We start from the raw sequence: 16,401 nt of genomic DNA on the forward strand, positions 1-16,401 counted from the left end.
TAAAGAAGCAATGTGGAGATGAGCACATGAAAGGAAACTTGAGATGTTTACCTTCTGAGTTGTTACCACGCTCAGAGTGACTTTCTCACTTTATCCATTTCCCTGCAAATTCATTTTTCTTAACCAGTGAAAAATATTCATGTAGATATTACATACTACCTAATACCCTGACTCTGAAGAGAAAGTTAAAGAACACAGAAAAAGACTTTCTGATCAGTTCCCTGGTAGCCTAGGCATTAAGACCAACAAATGTTAAAAGGGACTGCATGAAATTTTAAAACTTCTCTATAGCAAAGGACACCATCATTTATGTCGAAAGATAGCCCATAGAATGAGTGGGATGAAATCTTTATCAGTTATACATGTAACAGAGAGTCTGTATGTAGCATATAGAAAGAACTAAAAACAAAACAAAACTGGACATTAAGAAGAAATCAACCAGAAAGTCTTCAAAAAATAAAATATAAATGGCTGAGAGACATCCTCCTCCCTCCCCCAGAAAGTAAAATGCTGAGCATCCTGAGTTATCAGGGAAATGCAAATTAAATCTATTTTTAAATTTTGGCTTACCACAGTCAAAATGGTGAAGATCACAAAAGTAAATGACAATAGATGCTTCCATGGATATGGGGAAAGTGGAATGCTTGTTCACTGCTGATGGGAATGCAAACTGGTACAACCACTATGAAAATCATTGTGATAACTCTTCTAAAAGCTGGACGTAGGTCTAGCTAAACCACTCTTGATGTATACCCGAAGAACTTATCCATGCTTATCCATGTTCATTGCTGCTCTATTTACTAGAGCTAGGAAGTGGAAACAGTCTAGTTAGTTGTCCATATACTGATGAATGGATAATGAAAATGGGCTATTATTTTTAAATAGAAAAGCATTGTTGACCATGGTGTTGGTGGCAAAGGAGTTCTGTCTAAGACATTGGAAACTTGACCATAACTCAAAAGTCAGTGAGTACACAGGGGAGACATGGCTTTGCCATTTGTGTGGTCATTGCTTTAGGAAGGGTACGGTCTAGTCTTCCTTGTCTTGGGTTTGCCTACCCACTCCTCCTCAGAACTGTGTGTTTTAATCCTTTTAGCAGGGGCCTGTCAGCAAGGAAGGGTCATTGACTTAGACTGTGCTCTCTGGCTTCCTAGAGTGACTAGTGTTTTAAATGGACTGGGCCATAATGCCTTTTGTAGGACAGGCTTTGTCAGTATGAAAGCAAATTGAGAGTTCTGTTGAACTGTTTGGGATATCTGCCGTGTGATGGAAAAGATTGGGGCTTCCATTGAGCCATGTTCTTTCTGTTGAACCATGGGATCAGGAATCAATTATGCTGAGGAGATTTTTGCACTTAAGAAAATATTAGGTCTTTACTATTTTGGTTCCCCCAGGGATAGTTGTGAGGCCAAGCACAACCTCCCCCCAAAACAACAACAACAACAACAACAGCAATTAAACAATTTCTACACATAGTGGTCGTGAAGATAAATGAACGAGAATTTTCTGTTCACTTTACTAAAAATTATAATTATCATGCCTTTTTTCTCATGCTTATGAAAGAGAGAGAGATTGTGTGTGTGTGTGTGTGTGTGTGTTGATTTTAGGGCTACATGTTAGAAATGAATATTCTTGGTGTTATGATGAACCAGGCTGCCTCCATCTTGGGCTTGAAAGCCATATTATAATAAAGACAAACTGGATTCAATCTGTTTCTCAAAGATTGGGTTATATACCCCATCTGTATATATCCATGTTCATGTAGCCTTAACTACAAATGGTCTGTACTGCCTGTTCCAGAAAATGGCAACCATGTCTTTATTTCAAAAGCTTATTATAATCACCTGTTGTTATGACTGCCTTGCTATGACCACCTTATTCTATTGTACTTCTATAGCTGGTTTGCCTGCCAGCTCCCCATTTAGAAACTTCCTACCCCTGAGCTATAAAATCCCTTATCATCTTCAAGTCCAAGGCATGGAGAATCCTACCTTCAGAGGGAGATATCCTTTTAGACAAATTTAAGATTCTTGCTTTAATTAATTGCTTGCTTTAATTACTATGACATCATGATTCGAGTCTTTCTCCTGGCATATTTGGAATCAGCAGCTGCACAAAGAAGCAAAAGAACAAAGGGGGTGCAGCCCAGCAATGGGATTTCTGTTTGCAAAAAGTGCACAATGTAGATCCAGCCAGCAAGCAGCAAGCCTGACCAAGGGCCTCCCAGCTGTTCCTCATTGCCGCAGTTGAGCCTCACAAGCTACCATGATTGGGGATTTGGAAAGTAGTAGAAGGAAAGGGGTCAGGGGCTGGCCATTCCAGGCTTTCAGAATTCCCAGGAAGGCAGCAGGGCCTTGGCATAAACCAAAAAATTTACCAAGTTGAAAAGTTTAAAAGATTTTGAATCCTTTGTATGAAAGTTTTACAAGGTGAGGCATATCAAGGAAATAGGTACTCGGTGGAGTTGCCACATTTGATAGAAAGAACCCCAAAACAACCCAAAAGTGTGTGTGTGTACATGTATAGTGCATATATAGATTATTTTATGTACATTGCTGTTTTGCCTGCCTATACATATGTGTCAGGGTGTGAGAAGTCCTGGAACTGGAGTAACAGTTGTGAACAGCCATGTGGATGCTGGGAATTGAGGCTGGGTCCTCTGGAAAAACAGTCAGTGATCATAACTGCTGAGCCATCCCTCCAGCCCTCAAAAAGCAGTTCTTTCAAGAGCAATTGCTTTATTGTATATGTGCTTTAACACCTGTCTGTATTTTTACACTCACTGTGTGTGAGTATTTTTCCTATGTGAGTGTACCGTGGGTATGTTTGGTGTATGTGAAGGCCAAAACAGGGTGCTGGATCCCTTGCAACTAGAGTTACAGATGGTTGTAAACTGTCACGTCCCTGTTGGAAAGTGAACGGGTGACCTCAGTACAAAGTACTTTTAGTCACTGAGTCATCTCTCCACCTTGGTGTGTTTTTTTGAAGTTAGCTAAAATGCAAGGATTTAGAGACAATTTTAATTTGAGGGGCAGCCCCCCCCCCGGGGGGGGGGAGGGCAGGTTTTTCTAGATTTTCCCTTTGGCGGGCATATTGTAACACTAACTGAAATTCATTTTTAAACATACTTTCTAAATTTGGGATCTGGTGCTTTCCAATATTACTTCTGGAAACTGAGGCTGAAGAAGAACCCTTATTCTTGGATTTAGCATAGATGACTTCAAAATGGCTGAAAAGATTTTATTAAATGACCAGCACATTTCTGAATGGCTAGGCAAGCTTAAAGTATAAAATTAAAAGCTTAATCTCAGGATTGATCTGCAATACTTTTCCTTGAGCCATTTAAAATGTACATTCAGTTATTGGCTATCTGTGAGGTGAGCTGGTTCCACCTAGGGAGAGCTATTGAGAGATGGGCTGTTGGGAGATGAGCTATTGAAGAGTTGAGCTGTTGAGGCTGGAGGCTGGAAGGTGTGCTGCTAATTCCAGCACTTGCTAGGCAGCAGTGGGCAGGCTTCTCTGAGCTAGAGCCTGCCACAGCTCTGCCCAGATCTGAGGGAGAACTCCAGTGTCCATGCTTTTCTCCAGGAGTCTGGGCTTTTCTGTAAAGCACCTTGCAGCAAGCTCTGTACCCTTTTCCTTTCTTGCTGTAGTTTGGATCTCGGGAAAGGGCAGTTGTGGTACAGATGCACAGGGACTTGTGAGATGGGGTCCTGAGATGACCATGGAGGACAGGCTTGGAGACGCAGACAACCACTCGCCTCCCCTCTGTGAAGCTTTGCGCCCTTCTGAGCTGTGTTGCAGCCTTTGCTCATGGTTTTCCTGCTGCCGGAGCCCCTGCTGCTTCTCTTTAGACAGCCACCAGGGTGCATCTTAGGTTTCCTGTCCAGTCACCCTGTCCTGCCACATCCCCTACTCACACCTCCAGCAATTCCCTATCCTTCTTCCTGAGTTGCAGCCATGCTCATCTGTTCTGGCTTATTTGCATATTGCCTTTCTGCCTCTAGAATGTACCCTGAATGTGGCATTTCAGCCTTGTTCCCAGCAGGCACTGTAGCTTTGTAGACAGTGGATATATATGTCTTCCATTTGCTGTCTTGGGGTGTCATATTTATCCTGAACATGTGACTCAGTCTCTTCTTCAACAATTGGAACTGAAGCCTTTGTCTCATCTTGTGACCAGTGATAAATTTTCTGCTTCTGTAGTCAGCTGTGTGGCTTCCCATAGTGTGTGTGATACAGTCATTTAGCCTTTGAGGTTGTTTTTCTGCATCATTTGATCAAGCCATAAACCTAAGTTATGAAGTCTGCTTTCCACACTGAGGCAAGTCAAGTAAATCAACAGGTTGTGTCTCAGGCACATGAATTTAATGTGCTGTGCGTGCTTGACAGCTCACTCGCCTCAGTGGCTCTGCTCCCCAGTTGTGTGACTCAGTGTTGAGACATGTTAGGGTGTGGCTTTTGGATGTTAGGCAGTTTGGGTCCCTCCACTTTTGCATCAGAGAAGGTGATTTTAGACTTACTGCTTTTGAAAGTAAGACATTTATGCCTTTGCAGGGAGACTTGGGAGGTATCAACCACCTCTAAATGCGAACCAGAGTCCTCTGTGCAGGTACTTAAGCTTCTAAAATTCCTGTGATTAAGGTGTATAGGGAAGCTGGAGTACCGGACAATCATTCAAATGCTTGGGCCAGTTACTCCCCCCGTGAGCCTTCAGTCCTCATTTATAAACAGGGATATGGATAGATGGTCTGAGGAGAGATCTGGTTGAGGTTCATCACGAACAGTAGCCACGCATCACCAGTGTCATCTCTGCAGCGCGCTCCGCAGAGGCGAGCAGTGTGGGCACCACTGTAACTACAGAACCTGACCCTGAGCCAGGTGAGCCCTGTGGGCTGGAAAGATAGCTGAGTGGCTAAGGGCACCAGCTGCTGGCTCTTGCAGAGGACTGGGGTTCCTTTCCCAGCACACGCAGGCACACACATGGCACACACTCAGGCACACATATGTGTATATAAAATAAAAATATTTTAAAATCAAAAAATAATCTCTGTACATATAGGTTTGTGTGCCATGAGTTGTTTTGGATCTGCTCCCTGTTTCTGGGAAGTCCTTTTCAGGTTTTGGGAGTCTTTGGGAAAAAGCTATGTATAAGTTTCCCTCAGCCGTGAGGTTAGCCTTATGTTGCAGTATTCTGTGGGCATGTTGAGATTTGAGCAAAACCAAAGAATTTTCCTCATTCCTCGATTCTGCTCAAATCCGGTTGCTTTATGTATTCTTGGAATGATTATAATCTAACCTTTGTTTAACACTCCACCCCCTCCAATAAGAAAAATTAGGCACACTGTTCCTCAGTGGTAGACATTCTTATTTTCCAGTTGAGGGGGTAAAGAGTTTGCTGTGAGATCATGAGGACCCCTGGGTTCAAGTCTCCAACAGGTACGGAAAAGCAGTGTCTGTAACACAGCTGGCCATGATACGGTTGACAGATCAGTGGATCCCAGGGCTCACTTGCTTACTAATGAGCCAAAATCGTGATTGCCATGTTCAGGAAGAGACCTGCATCAGAAAAATAAGGTGGAGGGAGGGCTGTGGGTGTGAACCCAGATAGATTTACCAGTGCAAATGTGCTTGTACAACCCCCACCCAAAACAGACAGACAGACACACATACATACAAATACACAAAAAAACACATTTAGATATTTTTGCATACTGTTCTTTAAAAATAAACTTAGGAAACCTAGTTTTGCTTGGAAATTCTTAAAGATACTCTGAATTTTCCTGTCTACTAAAAATTACTAAGTTCATATTCTGTGTGTGTGTGTGTGTGTGTGTGACTGTGCATGTGGACGTCAGATGATAACTTTCTGGTGTTGGTCCCTTCTACTGTGTGTGTCCCAGGGATTCGACTCATGTCATCAGGCTTGGCTGCTGGTGTATCTACCAGTCTGAGTGCCTGTTTCTTCCTAAAGCTGTTTACTGTGCGCCCCTGTCTGCAAGACGAAGGCCATAGCCTGGGCGTGTCAGAATGCACACCTTGCTTCTTGGTGCACAGCTAGAGGATCACCCTGAGTTTAGAGCCAGTGTGTGCTGCTCTGTGAGTTACACGCCAGCCTGAGCTACAGTGTCAGATCCCGATTAACCAAAATAAAACAGAAAATCGAAAAGAAAAAGCTCTCCATTTCCACACCTCATCCCCTTTCCCACTTCAGTGCATTTAAATGGGACAGAGGGGATTCCCTGGGGTGCGTGGGCCACCCCTACCTTTTGTCTGGTATTGGAACACTGAGATCAATTCTGCTTGGAAGTTTTTCATGGACCACACCCTACCCTGCCGTCTGCTCCTCTCATGGAGTTAACTTAACAGTCCTACTGTGCTGAGGCAACTTTGCCTGGGGGCTTTGAGGGCAGGCCTTGAGCTGTTTTGTGTTCTGCCTCAGTAGGTCTGACACCTTAAGCTCCTCTAAGCCCTTTAAGCTCTTCTGAGCCTCAATAGAAATACTTGTTGATAGGGACATGTCTCTAAGAGCATTTAACTTTGTGGGAGATAGTTGACAGCCGTGTTGACTCTCCAGGCAGGTCCCGAATATTAGACTGCACACACACACACAAAAAACAATACGTTATATAAAAAGTGCAACTTTTTTCAAGCACGCTAGGAAACCAGTGTCTCCAGCTGCTTTGTCTTGAAGTTGCTTGGTTTGAGTGAACATCACTGACTTCTGAGTCCTCTTGCCTAACACCACAGAGATCTGGAAATATGTCCACCCAGGTTACTTCTCTGGTTTGCATACCCACAGTTAGGGTTTCCGGTTATTTCTAAAGAACAGTCATGCACTTTGGGTGGCATAGTAAAAATAGAGGGCCCAACTTTTGAAAAGTCAGGAAGGCAGAGCTGGAGAGATGGCTCACAGTTAAAAGCACGGGCTGTTCGTCTGGAGGTCCTAAGTTCATGTCCCCGCTCAATAGCCATCTATAACCATGGGACTAAAACCCTATTCTGGTGTGCAGACATCTATGAGCACCCATGTGTGTAAAATGTATAAATAAGTCTTTAAAAAGAAAGAAAAGTCATGTACTTAGTCATATGCTACATGTATGTATATATATTTTGAATCATTTTAGTAAGTTCACATTTATCTGTTCTAAAACAATGTTTCTCAAACTTTTTCTACTCTGAAGCCTTCTCCTCCCACCCCTCGAGAAATTTGTTATACAACCCCAGTGGTATAGGCATATAAAATGGATTTTTTAATTAATTAATTACTTTTAATTATTACAATTTATTCACTTTGTATCCCAGCTGTAGCCCCCTCCCACATCCCCTCCCAATCCCTCCTTTCCTCTCTCATCTCCTCCCATACCTCTTTCCTAGTCCATGGATAAGGGAGGTCCTCCTCCCCTTCTACCTAACCCTAGCCTTTCAGGTCTTATCAGGACTGGCTGCATTGTGTTTCTTTGTGTCAAGTAAGGCTGCTCCCCCCTCAGGGGGAGTAAAATGGATTTTAAAGTCAAACATTTATTGCAAATATATTATAGAGAAATTTATTGAAAACAATTTTGCGGGTACATAGAATTTTACCATTCAAACAATGACATTGAATCTGCATACAGCACAGATGTTTTGTGCTTATTTATTTTCATGTAAAGAAATCAATCTTAGGTTAACATTGGGTATCATAAGACATAGTCCACCTTCAACACTTTTCCAACTTGGTAGAGATTTTGATTTTTATAGTTCCTCAATGCTACTTTTCACACAAGTGACAATACAAAATGGCAGGTATATATTTAGGATTTTTTTATAAATTATTGGGAATTTTGTCACTATCCCAAGTCAAAATTCATTGAAATTTTTTAAAATGAAACTCAAGCTTTGAAGTCAAAAATACAAACAGAGAATATGCTAATTTGAGGCTTATGACGAATGGCTGTAGGGAAGTAAGTTAACCTCTCCATTTCTACAAGAGTAGGATATGTTAGATTGTCATTAAAAGCACTGTGGTTTGGAACATGATAGTCTTGAGATCTGAGCTGAGGTGCATTGGGCAGCAGAGTCTGGTGTGTAGCTTGTATGATCTGTAAAGAGAATCTGTTATGTTTGGAGAAAACTAGGTTGCCGGGACATCACAGGCTACAGCATGGCTGAAAGTGGCATAAGTACCTCTGGTTTCCTGTACATTCAAGCTGGAGTTAGTTTGTGGTCATTGAGGATTCAGACTGAGGACCTCACACCCTCATGGCTAGTTACAGGGCTGCACAGCACAGATAGCCTAAGAGGCACAAGGGAGTGGCAGTGATCAAGTCTACTAATGATTGAATGCCATTATTTCCTGTGGTCCTTCAAATGACATTCTGTATAATACCACAGCAACTCTTGTTCAATTTTTGCTTTTATGGCTTACACCAGCCACAGAAGTGTGGTTAGGGGACCATGAACTTGGCTTCCGAAGCTCAGGCTTTGATGGCCCTTACACATTTTCAGAAATGTGTAACTGAGTTGAGGGGATCAAGAAAATAGTGTCACTCTGTTGTCACTAGTGTAGTTTAGAGATGTTCCCAAAGGTATTTGCATATCTTAAAGAGGGTAAAAATAATATCTGAAAGAGGAAGTGGTGGACATTGGGGAGTTTTGGGGGTGACTTTTTCAATTCTTGTATACATTATGAAAGTAGGCACTCATTTTCTGCGGGGTTCTAAGTCTGGGACCCACCCCCACTCCTGCCATCTGTGCAGATGACATTGATAGAGGGGATTTAAAACCCTCCACCAAACACTGCAGAGTTTCCTCCTTCCAGACTGCCCGTCCCTGGAAAGGAGGTAGTCCAGCCCCTTCTGCACCCAGGACACAGTGCTCCATTCTAACTGGTCTTCTCTTGTCTTTACAGCCTAGATCCCGTCTCTCAGTCACGGTTCCTTGTTTTGGAATGGCTTTTCTTGTGTAACTCAGCCTGAAATATTAGGCTTTTTGTTGTTTTGATTTTTTTTCAAGACAGGGTTTGTCTATATAGCAGCCCTGGATGTCCTGTAGACTAGGCTGGCCTCAAACTCACAAAGATCCACCTGCCTGGGATTAAAGGCATGTACCACTATCATGTCAGTTGGTTTGTTTTGTTTTTCTGCTTTTTCCAAGTTCTTTGATATGACACATAATTTACATTACTGTCATCTGACTGCTCAGCACATCTCATTGACCTAGAGTTTTAAAAACGATACAGTATATATTCGCATCTCTCAGTTATTCAATCTTTTTCATTTTAGGAAAGCCATAGAAAATGAAATAATTTTGTAGTCAGTAAAGAATGCAGAATAATAAGAATGTTTACTTTGGAGGTGATAGACAGATATTAATGATGAAAGAACATATGGTCTATTTTAGTTTGTTCTTTTGGAGTACCAGCAGAAACAGTTTTATGTATACTCAGTCAGTCAGTCAAAGCTATTTTATTTTGGCAGTTCTACTGTGTGTTCAGTATTAAGTAGTAGTGATGATCAAATCGTAATAGCATATAAGTTAACATATAATGCGCTGTTGGCACAGGAGTCATTAAAGCACTTAACTTGCAGGAGTTAGAATAGCACGTAACTTTTGCATAGTTGTGTCCTAAATGCATACAAGAGGCAACTTAGGCAAAGGAAGGTTTTATTTTGGCTTACTGTTTCTGGGAGTTCTTAGGGTTCATTTTGCTACAGCCTATAAGATTTGGTGGAACACACTTCTTCACATCGTGATGGCTAGGAAGTTAAGAAAGGGAAGTGATCCGCTTCTACCAGTGAGACCTACCCTTTCTTCCTGCTTCCCAGAACTGCCATCAGCTTCTGAATCTCTCAACTATTAATCCACTCCCTAGGCCAGAGCTCTGAATAGTCCCTGGAAATGCATCCTAGACTCACCCAGAGGTATGTTTTTCTGTTCTAAGCCTTTCTCCTAACTCAGTCAAGTTCACAGTGAAGTTAAATCATCATATTTGGTATTTATTAACCTCATGCTACAAGGAAGGGAAACGAGGCCCAGGTAGTTTGGTTAAGTTGCCCAAAGTCTGGGATTTATTCATGACCTTTAGATCTATGCAAGTCTCTCTATGCCATGACATTTGTCTTTATTGAACTGACCTAATTGAACCTGGTCCAAAGAGTTTATTTTTAGTACTCTAAAAGAAGTCCTTTCTTCCATAGCCAGAAGCAGGTCATGATTCTGGCTTCATCTTTATTACTGCAAATCCAGTTTACAGATTTTGACGCAGGGAGTCCTGGTACTTCACTGTCATGTCAACAAGCACCCCTCATATTGAGTGGCAGTCTATCAAGTTTAACTCGGACAGCAGCACCTTGAGGTTTAGCTACCTGCTTTAGATGTGCTTTTTGTCCCCTTTGATGTCATGAAATATGTCAGAACCAACAGAGCATTTCGAGTTAATTACTTGTGTGCACAGCAGGCGATTCTGGAAACAGGCAACCACCAGCAGCTCGTGGATGAGAAGTTATTTGAGACATCTGAAATTGGTTCGTTAACAAGCCATCTTGATGAGTGGGGAATGAGGATTTTGAAGAAGGACCGAGCTGCACTCTGTCTGAGAGTGTGTTGGGTCTCATGTCATGTCAGTGGACTCCGAACCAGACCTTTGTCCCAAGCTCAGTGCACAGCTGTGAGGATGTCTTCTGGGGGACCAGTAGAAGCGTATGATGGAGATTCAGTATTTATATCATGCTGCTTTAATTTGAAAAACACATTGAGAGGATTAGAGCATTTATTCATTCATTGGTTCTTTCTGAAAGCATGAATTTAAGAGAAATATTTGGGTGCCTATTTTGTACCATGTATTTCTTATACTTTATGAAAACCAAAGAGAGCAAGCTTTTGATTTTCTAACTAAGATTCAGCCAAGACCAGAGAGATGGCTCAGCAGCTAAGAATCTTTGCTTAATAATCACGAAGATCTGGAAGCCAAGGGAAACAATCCAGATCCCTTGGGTGACATTTGTAATTCTGTCCCTGGCCCTCACTGGATGAATGGGAGGTTGAGCCGGATAAACCAGAAGCTTGAATAAGCAGCTCAAATAGTGGCAGAAATAACAAAAGAGACTGCCCCTCTAAAATGACCTGAAAGAACTGTTTGCAGAAAAGTATTCTTTTAAAACTTTTATGTATTTGTTGCATGTATATGAGAGTTTAGTTTGTCTTTTGTGTCTGCATAAGAAGTTGTCAGATGTCCTGGGACTCACAGGTGGTTGTGAGCCACCATGTGGGTGCTGGGAATCAAGGCCAGCTCCTCTGGAGGAGCAGCCAGTTCTATTAACTGCTGAGTCATTTCTCCAGCTGGGGTGGTTATACCTATTGCTCACCTGCTTCACACATGTGGTATCTTCGTGCATTCACTTTCATGTCCACGTGTAGGGAGTACAGCCCTCTACTGGGCACAGAAAGAGTGAGGTATAGTGTCAGTAATGCAGGCTGCCTGCCTGGCTTGATGCACAGGTGATTCTTTGGGGACAGTGATGGCCCTAGCAAGAGTGGAAGCAGCTCTGTGCTCATAGCATGTTCTTGGGGCTGAAGAGCTAGCTCAGTGGCTGAGAGTACTGGCTACTTGAGTACTGGCTACTTTTGCAGAAGACCCAGGTTGAGCTCTTAACACCTAACGGGTGGTGGCTCTGAACCACCGGTAACTCTAGTACCAGAGCATCAGACATCTTCTGTGGGTACCAGGCACACATGTAGACAAGTCTCAGAACACAAACTAAATAAATAAATATTCAAAAATGTATTTTTCAATGTTTTTTCCATGGGTCAGAAAGCTTTGTTCCCCCCACCATGTTTTCAGGTAACTTACATGCAGATTCGGTAGGTATCTGGCATGAGATTGGAGCCCTTTTCTACCTGCACTTTATTCAAAAAGCAGTATGCCCAGGACAGTTGGCAGAGAAGGATTGAGAGCCCTGCCTTACCTAGACTTCCTACCATGCTCTCAAACAGCCCAAGAGACATCAGTGTGGGAGTTGTAAATAACCTAAAGAGTCATGGGCCTTGTGGCCCGTGGCTTCCTCTCAGCCAACTATCTGGTTCCCGTTCCCTGGAACTCTTTCCCTTTCTTAATAAACTGTCTCTATTTCTAACTGTGTTTCTTTACAATAATTCTTTGATGTGTTACAGAAGAATTTAGGTACTCGGGCAGGTAGCCTGAGACTCAAATCCACACTGGTAATGAATGAATGGAGCCTGCAGGAAAATCTGTGAATGAAACCTTGCATTATGGATGTACAATAGAAGTAGGAAAGACTATTTTGTGAATCAATTAATTTTTAATTAGCTATTCAAAATAATAAAAAAATCACGGGCACACAGTAGTTGACAGCTGAATTGTGTAATGCAGACAGTTTCTTGGGAAAACAGGGATGCTATCCAGGGAGGCAGGAATAGGGCACAGTAGGTAGTAGAGAAAAGGAAAAAGGAATTACCATTATCTGAAGTGGGGCTTCTCTCATGAGGCTTTGCTGGTCTGGAATCCACGGTGACTCCAGATTTTAGGGCCAAGGCTGTTCTCTGTGCCTTCAGTCTTAGGGGTGATGGGTTGGGTGGGTATGCACACAGACACTCCTTGAGTGACTAGTGTGCCTGACCCAGACACTAGGAGACAGACAAGATTCAGGCACGGGTACCAGGCTGGCCGCCCCCTCCCCCTCCCCTTCCTCCTCCTCCTCCCCTCCTCCTCCTCCTCCCCTCCTCCTCCTCCCCTCCTCCTCCTCCTCCTCCAGAGTCCAAGTGCAGGTTCAGTGCTTTTTGACAAGAGCACCTTCTAAGTGCCTTTTAGACCATGTTCTTTGATGCTGGCCATAAATAATCTGAGAACAAGGTAATGAAACACCACTCTCTGGAACCCTGTGAGATAGCTTTCTTCCTGTTGCTTGAGTTCTAGCTTTGGGTCATGGTAATTAGACCAAGAGCATAGGGATAGTATGCGGGGGGGAAACACCTGCACGGGAAAGAATGCTCGTAACCCTTTCATCATTCTGAATGTGTTTGTGTGTTGCAAAGTAGACAGTCTCAAGGAATTCTGCTTTTTCCCTCGTTTTGATCAGTTAGGAGCAATGACGTTCAGAAAACCAAGGGAAACATTTATGAAGAACCTGAAGAAGTCAGCTACGCTTTCAAATTAAGTAATGATTTTTGTTTGTTTGTTTTTTAATTATGGGAACTCCTTTACTGTTGAGTCAATACTGAGTAAACAGCATGCAGTCTTTGAGCATGAAGAGGACATTTCTGTATTTACAAAAGGTCCTGTTGCCAGTGCTCATGAGCGCCACTGCTCAGACTACTGGCAGATAGAGGAACTACAGTTGCCTTCCACAAGAGGCTGATAAGCCCCTGTGCTTTGATACTTATTTCCATCTTGCAATTTACTTCTCTTTGGGATCTTATTCAAAGAGAGGAAAATGGCCTAGTTGGATTTATTCAAAAAGAAATGCCAAGTGGAATATGAAGTATTAAGTGCCGTTCAGGCCCCCAGTGTTTGGATATCTGTTTACACGAACTCACCCAGCGAGCATGCTTCTGAGCTGGCAGCTTGAAGAAACGTGTGCTCCTTATCAAAATATCAGTTTTTGTTTTTCTGAGTTGTGTGTTTACAGAGGGAGAATGGGAGACAGCTTGGTGGTAATAAATGAAAACAGTCTCTCTACATTTTCCCCTTACAAAGCAGTCCTACACTTGGGTTCCCTGCTGCAGAGAGAATGACAGCTGATTACATCATGCCTCTTCCTTTGTCCAGCACTCCTGAAAGTGCTTATGTTACAGCAAGGCTTTGTCATCATTAGTCCTTTTATCTGCAGGAAAAGGACTTCTAATTTACTGATTAGACCACTTGTCTGTCAGAGCCAGGATCCAACTGTTTTGGGATCACTGAGTGTTTTTCTGGGATGTGAGTACCTGAACTCAAGAATTCCATCAGAGTTGTGGGCGCGAATTGCCATCTACTTGCACGCTTAATGTGCTTTTCTAGAACGGGGAAGGCAGCATGAGTGTGCTGTCCTCTGCTTAATCACACTCAGTAGATACGCACTCTCCTTTTAATGCTCTGTGGTTTTAATGTTTCCTCTAGTTTTTCTTTATATCCTTATAGCTCAGTGTAGATGGCATTAGTGTTTTGAAATGTACAATAATACTGTATTAGTTATTTTTCCACTATTATAATAAAATGTCACAAACAGAGGCAATCTTGGGACAAAAGTTTCTTTTTTTTAAATTTCTTATTAATTACACTTTATTCACTTTGTATCCCCCCCTGTAGCTCCCTCCTCCCCTCCTCCCCTCCCAACCCCTCCCTCCCCCTTCTCTACATATGCCCCTCCCCAAGTCCACTGGAGGTCTTCTCTTCCTTCCTTCTGATCCTAGTCTATCAGGTCTCATCAGGACTGGCTGCATTGTCTTCCTCTGTGGCCTGGTAAGGCTGCTTCCTCTTCAGGGGGAGGTGATCAAAGAGCAGGCCAATCAGTTGGGGACAAAAGTTTCTTTGGGGTAAAGTTTATAATGGCAGGGCTGGCATGGCAGCAGGCGATAAGGGCAGGGAGCTGGCTGGCCACATTGTACCTGCACACAGGAAGCAGAGAGAGCAAACTGGAAGTGGGGTGAGGCTATAAACTCACAAAGCCTGGCCTCAGTGACATACTTGCCTCTCAGGGCTCCATGTCTTAAAAGTTCGATGCCCCAGCAAAGAGCCTGTGGGGGACACACAACAACCACACCACCAACTGGAGACTGAGTGTTCTAAGACAGAGCAGGTGGGCACACTTCTCACTGAAACCACAATCAGGCACAAGGCCTGATTCTTTGTGATTAGCTGTCTTCCGACAACCAAAACAACTGTAAGTGTTCCTCCTTGTCTTTTATCTGTTAGCTTAACTTTACATACTATTCCCAAATAGAGAGTTTTATTCAAAATGTCATGGGTAATTTATGATAATAAACTATTTTCTTTATTGACTATAGAGACATGGTCAAAGGTAAGCAGCTAGTCAGCCTGCAACATTGGCTAAGCCCAGCTGAGCCCAGCTCTTGGACATACACATGGAGAAGTTCAGATGGACTTCTAGATGTTGGCTCATGGCAGAACTGCCAAGAAGTACTCAGCTTTTAATGTGACTAGGGCAGAATGCTTAGGTCACAGATAGGAACCATTTGTTAAGAAGTTGGATCTTTCCTCTGCTCTTTGCTTAATGGCTCCATTCAATTGTCAGGTGACTTGGTCTCTCAGACTTCAGTTTCTCCATTCCTGAAGTTACAGTAGTATCTTCAGTAGCAGAGACAAGGCCTGTGGGTGCTCATGCCTGTAAATGGTACCATGTGTAAGGAATGGATAAGGGGAGGGCATTGAAAACTGTCACTCACCCTTCTCCTTCTCACAGACTTCATTATAGAACAGTAGGTTTCAGCTGACAACAAGTTGCTTGAGCATGTGTGTGTGTGTGTATTGTAGCCTGTTTTTGTTTGAAAACATATTTCCACGTTGTGTGTGATACTTCGTGCCTATAATCCCACTACTCAAGAGGCTGAAGCAGAAGGATTACTGTGAGTTTGAGGCAGGGTTGGCTACATGGTGAGTTCCAGCCAACCTGGATTATAGAAACAGTACCATCTCAAAAAAGAAGGAAAGAAGGAGAAGGAGAAGAAGAAGAAGATGATGATGATAATAATAATAATTATAATGATGATGATAATGATAAAAACCTCAACCGCATTGCTCCCTAAGACAACAACTTGGGGCCTAAGGAATGGGAAGCTGTATTTTAATGAGACCAGCACTGTCTTTTTGTTGATGTTACTGCTGTTAGTGTTTGTTTTAACTTTGTTTTGTGTGTATCTGTTCTCATGGTGCATGTCCCTCATCACATAATGTGGTGATCAGAGAGTAATGGTGGAGTTGGTTCTCTTTGCCCATCTGTGGATGGTTTTGAGGTGCCAGGCTTGTGAGGCAAGCACCTTTACCTGCCAAACCACCTTGTTAACCGACTCCCTTCCAGCCCCGCCACTGGTGTTTGTGTCAGCCTTTGGGAATCCCTGCCCTCATCCTCTCTGGTTAGGGTAAGCAGGGGGTACTTCTTGCCACTCTGAAGCTAAAATGCATGAGCGTTTCACTTCCAGATGACCTTGTGATTATTTTTCTAGTGGATGCTTTTTGTAGAAGTCCCGTTCTTCCCTGTCAATTGAAGTGTATCCTTTCTGTAAGTTCCATCATTAAGTTTGTTGTTCTCCACCAGCAGTCTACCTTAGCCCTTAAAAGGCTCATGCTGATTCTTAAGGTTGGATGAAGATCTTCACCAAAGATTTCACACTGATGGCAAACTTATACATACTGGGAAACAAGAATACTAGCCTTACTTTGTTTTGCTTTTTGAGAGAGGATGTCAT

General features: G+C 42.8%; 1 protein-coding gene across 2 annotated transcripts in view; it reads left to right on the forward strand.

Annotated features, from left to right (window-relative positions):
• Ptprg (protein tyrosine phosphatase receptor type G) overlaps positions 1-16,401 on the forward strand; it is a 684,542-nt gene that overhangs the window by 376,135 nt on the left and 292,006 nt on the right. The gene's annotated exons all lie outside the window — the stretch shown is intronic.

This window comes from Meriones unguiculatus, chromosome 9 (genome assembly GCF_030254825.1).
Source record: "Meriones unguiculatus strain TT.TT164.6M chromosome 9, Bangor_MerUng_6.1, whole genome shotgun sequence".
In the NCBI taxonomy this organism is placed as follows: domain Eukaryota; kingdom Metazoa; phylum Chordata; class Mammalia; order Rodentia; family Muridae; genus Meriones; species Meriones unguiculatus.